This window comes from Monopterus albus, unplaced genomic scaffold (assembly GCF_001952655.1).
Source record: "Monopterus albus unplaced genomic scaffold, M_albus_1.0 scaffold345.1, whole genome shotgun sequence".
Lineage (NCBI taxonomy): Eukaryota > Metazoa > Chordata > Actinopteri > Synbranchiformes > Synbranchidae > Monopterus > Monopterus albus.
The window spans coordinates 153,841-170,619 of record NW_018128225.1 but is presented as its reverse complement, the minus strand read 5'-3'; the positions used below and the strand labels follow the sequence as shown (position 1 = coordinate 170,619).

The 16,779-nt window shown below is 40.4% G+C and overlaps 1 protein-coding gene across 4 annotated transcripts in view; it reads right to left on the bottom strand.

Annotated features, from left to right (window-relative positions):
* chd7 (chromodomain helicase DNA binding protein 7) overlaps positions 1-12,142 on the bottom strand; it is a 93,595-nt gene extending 81,453 nt beyond the window's left edge. For 2 of the 4 annotated variants that reach the window (XM_020625102.1, XM_020625099.1), the window contains exon 1: positions 11,835-12,142. The gene's annotated coding sequence lies outside the window, so the exon portion shown is untranslated. Of the gene's footprint in view, positions 1-6,733; positions 6,830-11,256; positions 11,277-11,834 lie in introns of those variants that run through there. The other 2 variants (XM_020625100.1, XM_020625103.1) reach the window with 2 other exon arrangements.
* Between the last annotated feature and the right edge of the window lie 4,637 nt (positions 12,143-16,779).

The following is a 16,779-nucleotide window of genomic DNA, read 5'->3' as shown; positions in this document are numbered from 1 at the left end:
CTGTGTTGATCCAATCTGGTCCCTGCTTTTACCATGTGGTAGTAAAAACCACTGGCCGGCTCTCAGCCTGATCCCAGAGGACACAGAGGCTGAGAGACAGGCAAAGCACAGGAGAGGACGGTAGGAGGGGGCAGAGAGAGAGAGAGAGACAAGTAGGCCACAGGGGGTGGCCAAGGAACCTGCTAATGGGGACAGTGTGTGTATATGTGTGTGTGCACGCGCATGTGCTCAGTGAGCTAAAGAACATGTTTCTGCAACCGTCTAGTGTCTGTAGATCACTCACTTATGTGAGTGTATGTAAAGGTGAGGGGCTCAAGTATATGTGCAGTGTTTCCCCTAGGTTTACAGCTTTTTTTGGGGGGGGGCACACAAACACTTAAAGGAATCATGGCGCTCGCGTGGTTTGGTTAATGACAGCTGTCAATATAACAACTGAACAATTATTTGAACTGTACATTGAACTAAACACTTTTTATGTCAATTATCCACAATATGTGTAGCCGTTATCACTGCAGTGTATCTTTCTGGTCTTCTGGGAGAACATTTCCAGAGCCTCTTGATATGGGAAGTCAAACGTCTGGCGGGTTTATGGGGCTCTTTTCTGTACTTGGACCCTGAGCAGGAGAGCTACTCCGGCTGCTACCCACAGGAGAGAGAGAGTTGCCATCGTCACTACTCTGGGAGCATTTAAAAAAAAAAAAAAAAAGAAATGTCTGCTTTTCAAATGGTTGACGCGACATATTTCCTGATGTGTACTCTCTATCCGCTGGTGGGAGTGTGCGCACGTACACTGGGACGGAACTCAGCCGTGCGCGATACAGAGAGCAGAGGAGAACTGTAAATGTGTGACCATGACATGTCATTATGTAAATAAGAAATAAGGATATTTAGTTTAATAAAACAAGGTATAGACCTGTTCTATAGGAAAGGTAACCTTAAATGACTTCTGTTGTGATCTGGAGCCAATATAATGGTAGGGGAAACACTGGTGTGCAATGATGACAAGAGGGAGGAACAGGAATACCTGAGCAAGTACAACAAAAAGTATGATTACATTATTCACTACTGTGTGAACTCGGCATTATTTCTTCCTTCCTCGTGTAAATAAATCATTTTAAATCCAGTCAATTTGCAACCTTACAGAAACTGTCCTTCCTAAATGCTTTGGACCTAAGTCCAAACAAAAGACTACAGCAGTTTGTATTTTGGAACACCAGCATGGAAAATGTACTCATGTAGTCTCATGATGGACCTCAAACAGAACTGCAGTTCATTATTTTGAGGTAAGATTAGATTCAACAAGTCACAGTGCTCTCGCAGTGCAAATCTGCCAACCTAAGAGTAAAAACAGTAATGTTAAAGAGCTTAGTTATACATATCAGCAAGCTAACATGTATGATTTGGATGTGATCTCTACACAAACCAACTTAAGTCACGCACATGGAAGCTTGCAATATCACAGACCAACTTCTTCAGAACTTTTCAACAATTCTACAAAAGAGAATTTTTTTCAAACTGCTGTGAAATGTTTAATAAATGCTGGTTTGGTGGACATTAGCTGATCCGCCAGCTTTTACTAAAGATGTCACTAGATGCAGTGTATACGGTTTATCAGGACTCATGACTCGACGGTTGAAGAACTGACTTTAATAATAATTTGGCCTAAAATATTGAAATTACAATCCATTCACCCAAATCATGCTGCATCCAGCACACTTCCATCAAAGCATACCCTCCGCCTTTCTATAAACATTATGTATCAAATTGCCACACAATATGGTGATGTAATACATTGTTAAAAAATGTGGAATATAAAACAGTGAGCTGTCATTTGTGTTTAATATAGATCTCGATGACTGACTCAATTCAAACTCGACTCATTTTTTGGGTGACTTGGACTCAAGGTTTAGTGACTTGACTACAACACTGCTGTATGCTCAGTAGGACTGATGTAACAGACATTCTTCAGTTTCTATTACCTGTTGCAACTGTTTATATTTGGAAAAGTACAAATATTGCACTTCATTTTTAGTTGAATGCAAGTCGAGTTACTCTAGCTGTGGACTGGGAACAGATCATCATTCTTGATGTGCATATGGCAATGCTGGTGTTTAAATTTTGTGTAGAAATTCAATGTGGAATGTATAAACCAAACTGCTGCAGATGAAGGGGAACTGCTACTCCATGATGCAAATGAGTCATCAAAGCAGCACACAGTCACTGCTACAGGTTTTGGGGAAACACCTGTAAAAATTTCAAAGGTGGTAGACTTGTCAGAAACTACAGAATTTGTCACTAACCAGGAGTCACAATCACTTGTTCCAAAAAAATCCACTAACGGCTTTGCATTGTAGACAAATTTGTAATCCCTGTGCAGAGAGAGTAAATGAATATGTGGACACATTTGAGTACTTTACTTCTCAGTCTAGATTTTCTCACACACACACACACACACAGCGGAGCAATATATTTTTTAAGTAGGATGAAAATCTAGCTGTTGGAATTTCGGCTCATTTGGGCACTGTAAATGAAAGTCACTTTCGGCTTTTTCCCATTTTAGGGGTCGTCACAGCGAATCGTCACATTGACGGCTCGCGTGATGACATTTCGCACACGTTTTACGCCGGATGCTCTTCCTGACGCAACCCTGACTCGAACCCGGGCCGCAGTAGCAAGAGCGCTGCGCCTTAACCACTAGCCTACCGGGGATGACATTTGGGCACGGTAAATAACGGCTAATAAGTTAGCTAACAATAATGTATACAATAAGCATTATAAGAGGAAGTGTTATGCAAATAGGTTTGCTGGAAATTTCATGGGAGATGCAAGCATTTTTTTTTTTTATCTGGTGGTTAACATGCAACATCCATGCAACATCCATGCAACATCCATGCATGCACTCTTCTTTAATAGGGTAAACTCTAATTCCCTTACATGACTGAGGAGGCTGCCTGAAGGGACCATAAGCCAGGATACACAAGAACATTCTTTGCGGAAGTCTTTTAAGGACTGACACACCCCCCTATCAGAAATCAGTTGGTGATTGGACACTGCAGATGAAGGGACTGGCAGGGAGGAAGTTACATGCCTGTAGGAACATATTTTGATTCATCTCTCCTTGCATCTTTTCATCCAATCTTTCATGGAAGCGACATAAAATAGCGAACGATGCAAATGAGGGACCAAGGAAGTTGGGATTTATCCATAGTTTCTCTACTGTCTGGCACTGCATCCATCTCCATCTTCCTTAACAGATGCCGATTCCACAGCAAAGTTGCACTTAACCTTTCCACAGACATGTGACTAACTCAAGGAGAAAAACTACAGAAAATGGAGGGGTGGAAAGTTGCACAGATGCTACAATTGTGTGCTGGAAAACTGAAGGTTTTTGAGGCTGAAACTACTTTTCAGTGATGGGATTCATCAGTAGCTGAAAGCACAAAACTCCCATGCATTTCCAGTGGACGGTCATGCATTTTAGCTTTGCTCATTTGTCTCCCAGCAGCACTGAGGGCACATGGTGTGCGAGCGCGAAAAGACGAAGAGGAAGAACAGGATGTGCCTCACATAAACACTGGGAGAGGTCAAAGATAGATTAAAAGGCACATACACATATGGGTCAGAGATGTACTTGACAGGCCGTCTCCACTATCACACACAAACACTTGAGAGCTGTATTACTGTAACGCCAACCTCTCTTCTAGACACAGCACTTGGTCCAGAAGGCCCTCGCTGCAGGAGAAAGACAGGGGAGGCAAGTGCGGAGGTGGGGCAGAGGGAGAGACAGGTGAGAGGGAGGGATGAGAGAGAGACAGTGATGACACTCAGTTCTGAATGTCACCACGGTGCTAAAGACACCCGCTAACCTTTTGGCTGGGAATGGAGGGAGGAGGGGAAGAAACAGGCAAGCAAAGATGGGGAGAAAACGAGGGAGTGATGGGAAAGGTGAGAATGACGAATAGAAAGAAGAGAGGAGGAGCTCATGCAAGGGCAGTGAGGGAGTGGGTGGGTGAGGGGAGCGGAGGCGGAATGATAGATGGCAAGATGAAAGACGGACAAACAACAGCATCACTTCTCATCTCTTTTAAACAGGACTGCCATACACAACACATGATGATGGGAGACAAAATGGCCACTGGCTCTGATACCCAATACAAGCCTTTCAACACTACACTGTCCAACTGGAGAACTGCAGCACCTGGTGCTATCCACCCTACTGAGAGAACAATATGTTGGCTAAGTATTAGCCATAAGCTTGGTGGTCAGCGTCGTACACCTTCAAAATAAAAGTTTGTCTGGTGATAGTGAGGGAAAGCTTTTGCGATTATTTCCAAGTCTAATATCTGACCAGAAAATATTTGCACGGTGGAAAGGATTATGGAGTACAACCTGCTGTGACCTCATAAATACAATGCGACAACTCCTGCACTATGAAAATGAGAAAGCTGCATTACCCATAAACCCAGTATCCACCAATCACGTTTTAGATTTACCCAAAACTTGTTAAAACTGGAATCAACCATACAGGTTTATCTGCCTGCAGATATGAATTCATTTATAAAAAGCATAATATTAAGCTGGCTTTTACTGATGTGTAACCTAAAACATTACTTTTTTTTTTGCTAAGAAAACATCATTTAAGCAGTGACTGCAGGCTACTAATCATGTGGAGACCCCCAGCTAGTGATACTCAGCATGGCCCAACAGAAGGCACTGTCTGTTGTCCAAGAAGAGAAGTTGGCAAAAAAAAAAGGCTGATGCTCACAGAGCTTTTGCTTTGAGCACAGGATACAGTTAAAAATTACAAACATTTAAGAGGGGTTGAAATTGTTGAGTTGTAAAGGATAAGCTGAGACAATAAAGCAGATTTTATGATGTTTTGGAACATTTCCACACATCCACAGTAACAATTACACAGTTAAAGTGTTAAGGATTTTTTATTTGTTGGGCTTTCGTTGGTACTGTTCATGTCAATGGAACAGTGACAAGGATATCTTACCTATCACTCTATACTACTATACTTATCAGAAGCCTCACAGAGGTAGTAGTTCTGCGCACACACACACACACACACACAGTATGACCCTCAGCCCACCACGTAGTTTGGAAAAACAGGAAGAGATGCAGCAGGACTTCTGGATTTCTCTCAGTAATCAGAGCTACCTCGGGGTACCTTTAAGGTACATTTAGGACCAAAGGTGGAAGTAGTACTCAAATTCTCTACCCAAGTCACTTTCGGCTTTTCCTGTTTTTTTTTTTTGAGGGGTCACCACAGCGAACAAATGTAATGAATCTTAATTTCTATTCCATGACAACAAAATAGAAAGCAGCACTGTTTGTGGGTAAATTAACATTTGGAACTGCCTGTTGCACATTTATAGGAAACCTACTTACATAGCCCTTTTGCCACAAACACTGTTACTGCTCACTGACACTCCTCGGCCGTGCCTAGCTATACGGAGGTGGTTGACACACTTGGGCTCAGACACCTCAAGTCACCAAACACTGTGCAGTCTTTCAGATCAATGGTGTGCCATTGTCATTTTCTTTTCTAAAGTGAAGTTACACTTCTGACCATTTACTACAGTGCATCTTTCACATTGCTGTAGGTTACAACAGTGACACTAGGCATCTGTACTAGCTCATACAGACTGTAAACATGCCAATATGATGTAGTCACGTAGACAAGTTCTGGCAGACAGCTAGATACATACGTCCTTGTGAACAATACTCTTTGTTTGCAAGGGTTTGTGTTTAGGAACCAATAAGCAGAACTGAAATTCTGTTTTGTTCTTGTTTGTTTGTTTTTTTTTAACAGTACCCAGTACTTGGCATTTTGGATTCATTTCTAATTTGGAGCCAAGTTTTGGCTCCCAACCCTAACAGAATACAATCACCAGCCATAAAAAGCTATTGTTAGGCTATAAAAAAAAATAAAAAAAACTGCACCATGGTCCCATGACCAACTTATAACTTGATTTACAGCACTTATCTCTTCTACAAAACCCTTCCCTCTTAGCGTGACCTGATCTAGCTAGTGATCATGGCTCTATGAGAACAGTTTGTAACGGAGTTTAAAAATAACACGGCTGTAAAGGTGGACAAGTAGGAGTTTCCATGTTGTGTGATTATAAAAAAATTGAATAAAAAAAATTTCTATTTCAGCCCCATCACAGCCCAACAGCTTTCCACTTTTTGATTGTCAACATTCAGCCATTTTAAATGAGAGTTAGTTTGTAACAATATGAACATTCATTAATTGAATCAATGTCATCCAGATGTGGGGAAAAGGAAGAAATAGTAATAGTAATAAAACTGATGGACTGCAATCTGCTTAAAGGACCTGCCACAAAACTAGAGAGCAGGTTGATGGCAATTTTGCCAACAGTACAACTGACGGGAAAACCTGTACATTCTAGAGTCTTAAGAGCAAGGTCAGGATTGGGCTATCCTGAATGACAACTTTAGGGCTTCAGAGCTTTGCCAGTAACAATCAATGAATATGTGAATATTCACTTAGGTGGTGCAAAGTTTATGTCTCCGTTCTCAGCTGAGATTGTGCCGAGCTTAAATAAAAATAAAAAATAAAAACCCTTTTGCTATTTCCGTCACTGTGATGTGAGATCAACTTATGGTTTTTACCTGGGAAGATGTCTCACTCTGAATTGATGGAAGGACAGAAAAGCACTCAGTTCACTAAGTGTTTAGTGGTGTCAGAGTGATGCTGCTTTACCTCATAAATGATCTTCTGCTAACAGCAGATAAAATGTTGTCTGTCCACTGGCTGCAGCAAAGTCACAAACCTGACAACAGCGAGTTTCATTCTGTCCTGTAATCAATTTAAGTCACGGAGGTAATGTCAGTTAACCAGAAACCGCGACGATCAGTCCTACCAATTTAATGCATCATTCTGTTAAAACAATACTGTATTTGGGTCCAGCCATGGTCAGAATATACATAATTACAAAAGATGACTAGTAAGGAACAGTGATTGATAACATGCAAGAAGAGTAACATGTAGTAGAACGTACAAAGGCTAACAATGACAACATCAGTGAGGTGGCAGAGCAATGGAATGGTTAAATCTTTGTTCTGAGAATATGGCAGCAACAACTAATCAATTAAATCAATAAAAGTTCATTAAAAAGTAGCTGGCAATGAATCTGTACATTATTTAGGTCTGGTTAGTTAGCTGTGCAAGAGGACCCTGAGTGAACGTGTCACTGAAACGATCCAAAACTGAAAAAGGGCTGAAGTCGGGGGTACAACAGGGGAAGGTGGACAGCTGAAGTTGTCTAAAGTCTGGGAGCCCGAATTTTACAGACATAAAGAAGACTGCTAAGTGCTAGGCCAAGTATGGAAGTCTTATCTGTCACGGCACAGGAGCACAATGACGATAATACATGAGTGCCTAAAGAGAACACGAGTTGGAGTTATAGATGAAGGGGATTCTGGAGTATGCCAAGTCTACAACATTAGCTTTACACATTGTGAGGAAATGTAAGACACTAAACTACAGTGACAAGCAGGCTATACATTTGAGTTTGAAGGGCAAGGCTACTTGGCCTTCGATTTCATACTTTTTCACACAGGGGACAAAGGTCACCTGACTGAGCCTTAAGGCTGAGACAAATTACATGATGCATTTTTTTATGCAGCTTATCTTACACAGCTTTACTGTGCCTGAGCAGTAACGTTACAAACCCGGGTTTGGTGTTCATAACATATGTTTAATTTAAAGTGCAGATGTCCATAGAACAGTTAAAATATGCAGAGACAGTACAGTAACTGTGCACCTTTAGACTCAAAGGCATGCTGAGCTCTAGGTGCTCTCTGCTGATGTTGCCCAAGATGATGGATTGGAGGAAACATAGATGTTTTAAGGACAAAAACGGAAAAGACGTCTAATTCCTCATAATTATCCTGGTGCAATAATCATATTCTTCTGGCATCATGATGACAAAATGACCAGCATCATTTCTAGGACTGTGAAAAATAAAAATAAGTGTATAATGGCTGCCTATTAAGGCTTTCACCTGGTTATTAAATAATAAATTTTACTTTTATACAAATTCTCTCATCTCACAGTGCAAATTCTGCTTTTACACTGCATAATGACTTGTTACTGACAATATTAGTGCTTATTTAGCATATATAATATTTCAAATAGAGAAAATGTGGTACATTTCATCATTACATGTAACATATTACAGCTTCTGAGGTTTCTTGCAGCTTGTAGACAAAACCAAATATTACATCCTTTGATCTGCTTAAAACTAAAGGCAACTTTATTATAGTACATGTAGCCTGACTGATACACACTGGGCTTAAAATAGTGCATAGTCAATGTAAACCACAGATGTTTACCAACAGTTTGTAAAAATGCTGAGGTTACCAAGCGGTATTAAAGACTGAATAACCTTAAATTCTACAGCATATTCTGCCAACTTACATGAACCACGGAGGTTTTATAAGCAGCACTCCCTGGTGAACAGCTTTTATCAACCACCGTTCTACTTAATAGAGCCATAAACACACACCTACGTGACAACTGAACATGACTGATCATTTAAAGAAATCGCTCCTCAGATCTGAGGGACTTGAGAAGATTTGATGGAGTTAAGAACCCCCTAACATGAGATGAGGACCCACCGGCCACTGCGGCCGTGTAACTCCAACAGATCTACAGGGCATCATGACCAGATGCCAGGGCGATGACCACCATGGATACCGGGGTGAAAGGTTATCTAATTAAACCCATTTTATACTTAGGAACTTCAATGTGGGTAGTGGTGGTACAAACACATTCATGCTGTTTTTTGTTGTGAGGTAGTCAGCAAACACAGAATCAACCCTACACATAACACCACATACGGTTGTCACTCTAACCGGCTGCTCTCTTTACTATAAGAACATGTTAAAACTATTCACTAATTGTCAGGCATATAAATTACTTCCAGAATTACTGTATTTTTGCACAGTACTTGCCACATGCCACTTTCTGCCACTGGTTAACAAATAGAAGAAAAAAAGAATAAAGGATGTCCTTATTCAAGAATGCTAAAAGTGCAAATAGACTAGAATTATGTGACACACCAAGTTATAGGGTTGTGTCCATATATGACAATATACTGTATATGCGAGTTCACACATAGAGAGCACAACATAATGTATATTATGAAAACAGTTGTTAGCTGTGACCCTAGTTGATACTGTGTGTATGCAAGTGGAGAACAGCATCAATAGTATGGTGGAAATTTAATGCATTGTTCCATTAAATCAATTAACTGGAAATTCAAAATGTTGATTTTTGAAGTGTATGAGTCACTGTGCTGCATTAGGTGGATTCCCATACCTGACCTCCAGTATCAGGGGGCAGGGATTTTCCTGGGTGTGTGTGTGTTTGTGTGGGTGAAGCCGGGTCAGGTACATTGGCAGAATGCTGGGCATTGGACGGGAGCCCAACTACAAATCAAATGTAAGGTAAAGCGATTAAGCGAATAACTATTTTTACCATCACTGAGATTTCTAGACACTATTCTTACTATAATTTTGCAAGGTAATTGATAAATATTTTGCCCTAATGTTTGTCAGTTTCTTAAAGTTCAGACATACAAGCCAAATATAAGACAAGCAACTGCAAAGTCACTAACAACCTCTGGAAGAGTAAGCTTGAGTACAAACAAAAAACAAGCCCCTTCTAAAAACAAGATAACTTCTGGTAATCTGCACGTAAGAAGCCATAAAAATGAAGCATGTTAAAGTCTAATCAGTTTTCATTAAGTACTGATCAAATACCGGGAGATTTTACCGTGTGTCCAAGTCAGTGCAACTTAAGCAAACCAAAGCACTATCGCAGTTAAAGGGGGGGAAGTTACTCAACTTTAACCACAAGAAAAGCCAGCGACAACCGTGAGAGAGACCAAACAGTGCTTAACATCTGCTCTGTGTGTGTGTGTGTGTGTGTGTGTGTGTGTGTGTGTGTGTGTGGTCGGGCCTCTTGTCTCTCTCTCTCTCTCTCTCTGTGACCCGCTGAACATGACTAGCTGCCATCTTGGCTCACAGACACAGGGTAGTGAGGGTAGCCGCTCCTGGCTCTTTGGTAAACAGGAGGAGGAAAAACAACGAATCAGCACAGCCACTAAGAGTTGATAAAACCACAGTGTGAGAATGAACAGGAACGAATGGTTTTTGGAGATGTAACGATCTAGTGTTTTCTCCCCCTCTCTCGGCGATTTCTCGCGCAGCCAAAGTTGTGAGAGCGACAGGGTGACCATTATGCAAGTTGGCCGAATACACAACACATAATGGAGAAAGGGGGCAGACCAACTCAAGCAGCACACGCAGTAAAGCCAATCTATAAGGAAAGAAACATGTCCGCCGTTTGTGAATCACATAAAGACGTGCAACTATCGAGACGAACAAGGGCACCGGCAGGTATTTTGGGCTGCGTTTTGCACCGTCCACGCCGGGTATCAAGTGTAATCGTAGTGTTCAAACTTGGGTCGACTGTACATTATAAACAACCTCTAAACAAAAGCCAACAGGCAGAAAATACTTTTGAAAAATATAGACTATCGTTATTGTTGCCTTTTAACCTCGACAAAAAGTGAAGCGAGAGACGCGTAAACTTAATTTCCTTGCCTGAGAGCTATGCACCGAGTGACAACCGCCCCGAGCAGCTAGTTCAGGAGGCTAATAAGTGGTCTACACAATGACGACGAGACCTCGCTAGCAGCCTAGCTGAACTTCTGTGTCCTAGCACTGGGCTCATCTCCAGCGGCTAGCGCGGCTAATTAGCCTATCAGCGGCATTTCGCACGTCGTTTCGGACGAGGGAACGACTCGCTCATCTCGGTCTTTATTTGAGTAAAACACCTCCATCTATACCCCAAAGCTTACCACTAGCACGAGGGTTTATTTCGTGCACTTTTCCATAGGTTTGGTAAAGTAAAGCGTGGTAGAAACAACCTGAAAAACACGGCTATATGGAATGACCGCCTGGCCTCTGCTTCCCCCCTCCTCTCCTCCACTGCTGTCCCTTCCGTCCAATAAAACCAGCGACTACAGCGGACACTTCACACTGTGCCCTCTCTATAAAACAATAGTTCCATTAAGATACAGTCATTATTGATACTTTTTTTTACAGAAATACTTTAATTCAACCCAAGCCAAGCGTCTCTGGCAATATCTGTCAAGTATTCTCCGCTGGGATTCTCCCTCAGAGCTCCGCTCATTCAGTCGGCCAGTGACTCACCTCTACGCTCGAGCCACCTCGTGTCTTCCCAGAGGCTTCAACACAATTAGCTACAGGGGCTAACACTCACACTTTAAAACTGAATCAAGTCAGTACCTCATATTGCTAAATTCAACAAGTTGTCGGGGAAACCGACTCAGAAACAGAGACGCTCGGTGTGTTGTACTGGAAATTTTTCTTTCCACTTTTCAACTAGCTAATGGGACTGTTGTGCGCGTGTAAGCGATACAGCGGGTGGCAAAGCTAAACTTGCTATTGTTAGCATTTCGGCATGGCAGCTACATGGACCTTCAATGACTTTCTGTTGAAATGAGAAAACAAAACAGACGCCGAATAAGCCAGCAGTACCGAATATACCGTTAACCTTTCCACTGAGGTATCCGTGAATGAGATGCCCATCCGGCTGAAAACCCAACTCGCAAGGCGCTGAAAAAGTATCTAAAACTTAGTATTCAGAAAGAAAATACATTGTTTTCATTCACAACCAATTGTTACACTGAAACCACCGCACTCAGGCTGAACTGTGCTCGACAAACAGTAATATACACTCATTCAAAAAGGGCAATTTGTTAGCTTACCCAACAAGCTCGGTGACTTCGAGCTTTTATCAAATCAACTCCTCGTTAGTATCTCCGCTTGCTTAAAAAAATCCACCGTGACCCTTTTCCGTTTCAAATATAAATAAACAGAAAAAAAGTTCAAGTTTTATGTTTTTCATGAAACGTTTCTCCGGCGCGTCTCACATCTGCGACCTCGCCGACTAGGGTGCGTTGCTCTTCTCTCCTTTGTGTTAATTTCACTCAAATCGAGTTTAATCCGATCGATCCCTCGGCTGGTCGCGCTCCCGAGTCCTCCCCTCCAGACACTCGCTCACCTTCCTTGGCCAGGGGGGCGCGCTCCCGAGGACCTCTCATGCTGATAAACAGTCAGCGTGCGCGGTCACTGACCGGGCCGTGCCCGTGTGACGCTCTTTTGAGTTCTCATTTAGGGATGAAAAGAATACATCTGCGTCAACTACAATGTGGTTTGATGTTTAAAGCTGTGAATCCGAATTAGATTTTGTTGCCTTATTTTAAATAATTTTAATGTTTAGAAATAATAACACTACAGAAGCTGGAAACCAGTTTGGAAGCCCAAAATCAAGGGAGCACAATTTTTGCTTCCTTTATATTTTACCAATTTTGTTAACATTTTTAAATGATTATATTTATTATGTATATCTAAATAAATAGCTGCTTTAATAAATTAATGTTGGACGTGGTGATAGGTTTAACTTTGATAGCCATGGTTGTGCCATGATGCTGTAGATTTAAGTGTTTTACATGCCTTTAATTGGACAAGAGTTTCTTCCAACTTGTAATGTCTTTGGTATTAAAAGTTGTAAGGGCTATTGAAATGGGCTGATCGTAATAACACTGAAATTCATGATAAAATATAAGTAAATGTGGAATTATAACCTTGAATTTTTCTGAAGATCTGTCAGAAACCTTTCAGCACCCTTGCAACACTGATTCAAAAAGTCTCCATCACGATTGTGCAAATAGGAAAAGCATCAAGCAAACAGGAACAGGAAACCTCATTTGAATGTTTCAGATTATGCATGACATGAGAACAATGTCTGTGTAAAATATGGTGGGATAGGCCTTTGTCTTTCCTTTTATGTGAACATTATAATGAATTGTACTGAAGAGCCATACAGGTGACAAATAAAAGGAAAACCCACCATGAAGTGTCTTAGGGAGCTGCTGGGCCACCACGTGCCACCAGAACAGCTTGGAACTGACTCTCCAAGTCTCTGAACTCTACTGGAGGGATGGGCACCATTCTTCTAAAAGATATTCCCTCACTTGGTGTTTAGATGATGGTGGTGGAGATGCAGTCTAACACATCACCCCAACATATCTCCCATAGGTGCTCACCTGGGCTGAGACCTAGTGACTGTGAAGGCCACAGCATATGATTCACATCATCTTCATTAAATCATTCAGTGAGCCCTCCAGTCCTAAGGATGGGGGCACTGTCATCCTAGACAAGGCTACTCATTTATTCAGATTTTTCCATGAGTTTGTCACCATCTGTATATTGTACTGTATATAGCATCTAGCAATTAAACTGAACCTAATGATTTCTCAACTGGATGGATTGGCAGAACATTTAGAACAGATTATATACTTGTAACTGTCTCTCAAACTTTAGTGTGTTTTTGCAGTGAATAAAGGACAGGCTGCCATTTTGGGCGCATGATATAATGTGATTTATTTATGATTTGCAGACATAGAAACCCCAAAGATAATGTGTTAAAGTCAGAAGGTGATCTTTTACAACGGACCTGCACTGATTTGACACATCAAAGTCTGTTTTCTGGTCTTGGTTAGTAGCATTATATATGTGGGAAAAAAGTTGTATAAAGTCTTTTGTGTCTTCAGAGAGCATTGAGTGAAGTCCAATAAATTACCTCCAGCAATGTCACTTGAGTCTAACTTAGCTGGGCCTGAAGGGTAGAAGTTTGAAAATAAAATAAAAAATCTGGAAGTTTGGACTTACAGAAACCAATCTTGACCTCTTTACTTGCTCCTCATCCCTTCTTGAGGCTAGAGACTAGAGGCTGCATTAGGTGCTACTAGCATAACACACCCAGATTTGTACAGTTATGTGAATCAGGTTTCATTGTGGGTAATGTAGGTGCCAGGGTTTGGCAAGGAAGAGGAATGTGTGGAATGAAAAAACCTCTCTAATTCAGCTGCCCTCATGTTGATTCTTAAAAAGACTGTGACAGTGTCACAGCAGTGCAATGGTAAATCAACGGAGTGCTCTAATAAAGTCTGGCTGAAACCAGCTCCAGGAGTCTGAGTTAGACAAATCAGCTGCATACTCTCCAAATGTTCTGTCTTTCTGCTATGAAAATAAGCTAGAATTGAAAAAATTCATATTTGTCTGGTAATATTTCACATTTGGAATCATTACATAGCACCGGCACATGAATCACATGCAGGTATGAGGTGTGGGACCCCCTATAGCTCCCAGTAATATAATATTGAAGTAATACCTTAGGAGATTGAAACCACACCATAAAGAAGGATATGGTTATAAATTAACTACACAGAACAAAGTGCAGGTGATATAGTGTAGCACCCTGTCTGAATCAGTTTGGACTGAGCTAAAAATTATAAAATTGTGATGAATATCGCAGGAATACGAGGGGCTGGCAGTGCTGCGGATGTCCTTGATGCAACCAGTAATTTGCTTATTATAACAATAGACCTACACACACACACCACGGAGATACACTTTGTCCTAATGTGTCAATTCTTTCCATACTTTCTTTCTTCTTTCTGCAAACAGCACATTTCACCTTACGTTCCTAATATGATTAAATACTTGCAAATTGTATTAGATGAAACTACAGATAACACTGAATTACTGTAAATACACTTTGCACACTAGAAGACATTTCAATAGCTGTCACTGTGTATAAATTGCCAAATAAGACCATTTTTAGTGTCATCCACAAATGATACATATTAAACATTTCTGCTGACTGATTGTAATGATTTTGTAACTAATTTCCCAACCTTTAAGACATTCCCCATTTTTAGCTAATTTCAGTCAACATGTAGAAACCCCCCCCCGTGACCGCACTCAGGGAACAAACGGTAGAAAATGAATGAATGAATGAATGTAGAAACTTGAAACTTACATAAGTTAGGTAATCACTCACTGTGTTTTGTCACAAAGTTATGTTATCGTAGCACAATTTTGATGGTGAAATTGCAGATGTGAAAATATGTCATCACAAGCTTTATCATCCTATAAAAGTAAATATGATCATTTTATTTCATACCCTGATACATACCCTCTGTTATAAGTCTGTTTGCTAACATGGTGGAATGATGGGTTGGTTTTTAATGTACAGTATTTGATCAGAGTTTTGGAGAATTTTGACATTTATGTTTCAGCTATTTAGTCTGCTATGTCTTTAGTCACTTTTAACTTCTAGCAGCCGTCTCTTGTTTATCTGTGTCAACATACAGTATATGGACCTCACACCACTTTACTCTGTGCAGAATTACAACTGTTACAGGTGAGTTTCTCCAGGAAAGTGGTTTGCAGTAAATATCTGATTATGATTCTGGGTCACTACTTGTTGAACATGTGTGGTTGACTCTGGTGATATTTCCTTTTGTCACCTAAAGGTGGAAAGTAACTTGGTGAATTCAAGGTCTTAACTTGAATATTGTCATTTTATCCTGCTTTACATTTACATTTCAGAGGTAAATATGGCACTTATCTGTATTTATTTTACCACTCACTAGTTATATAGATGTAATGTAATGTTACATGTAATGTAAACCATGAAGCAGTGTTACGGGCTAAACTAACCAACGCTATATGAAGCAGCTAGAAGTGGTTCTACCTCACTGAGTCCTCACTACTTTCTGTTAAAAACATTTTCCTAAAGCATTCAACCACCATTAGATGGTCTGATAATCACTCAATAATAATCTAAGCTGTATAAGACAGTTTGATAAATGTCTGGTTTTAGTCAATAATGCCATCAACTCAAATATGAGAGGTGTCTATTGCAGGTAATTGCAGGCCTCTGGTGTTAAATGGCACTGGGACAGAACTGAGTATGACCATCCCAAGAAATGATAAAACTGATTCATACTGCATGTGTGCAAGAGGCCTCAAAGGTAAGTGATAACCGTTAAGTAGGGATGAGTATTCACACTTGTAGGAAATAGCATCTCTGTGAGGCTCTACAGTGTAAAAAAGAAATGATGAAAAAAAACATCTAAATTCCAAGGCAAAAGACTTCCATAAGTTAAGGTTTGAGTTTACTTCATCCAGCATAGTTTTGTTTTTTCTGTAAACTTACTCCAAGTTAGAATGATGTACTGTTTTACATGATCACCAATTAGAATATTTACTTGTTATTTTACTGAAAATGAGAAAATAAAGATTTTAGTGGAATTTTAAGCTTGGTGAAATGCATGCTGGGAAGTATGTAACTAAGCTAACAATGTTTCCACATTCCTTAATAATTTAATGAGTCAACTAAATAATGCATTAGCCATTTAGTCAACTGAACTAATAACTTTAAATTACACTGAAATTTTCATTGTTCTATTTAGCATAACGTGTGGTTTGTTTCCTGTATTCCCTAACTGAATAACAAGCCTACAAGAGAACTTTCTTAGCTTGTAATGAATAGATTAGGATTTCAATTTATCAGGACTCACTCGCTTTCATTGAAGTAACAGACAAGCGTGACAATTTACATCTAAGGCTCTCTAATGTATAACTTACATCAAATAATGTAAGTTCCAGTTTTTACAGTGTAGCTAGTCACAGCAGTGCTTTGAGCTAAACGCTAATGTCAGCATGGTGCCTTAATGCTAACTGCTGATGGAACGCAGTTCATCTCAACTATAACTATCATCTTGGCATATTTTCCTCAGTATTCTAACACAGACTAATTGGCACAGAACACAGACTGATGGAATTTTCAGTAGTTTTCCA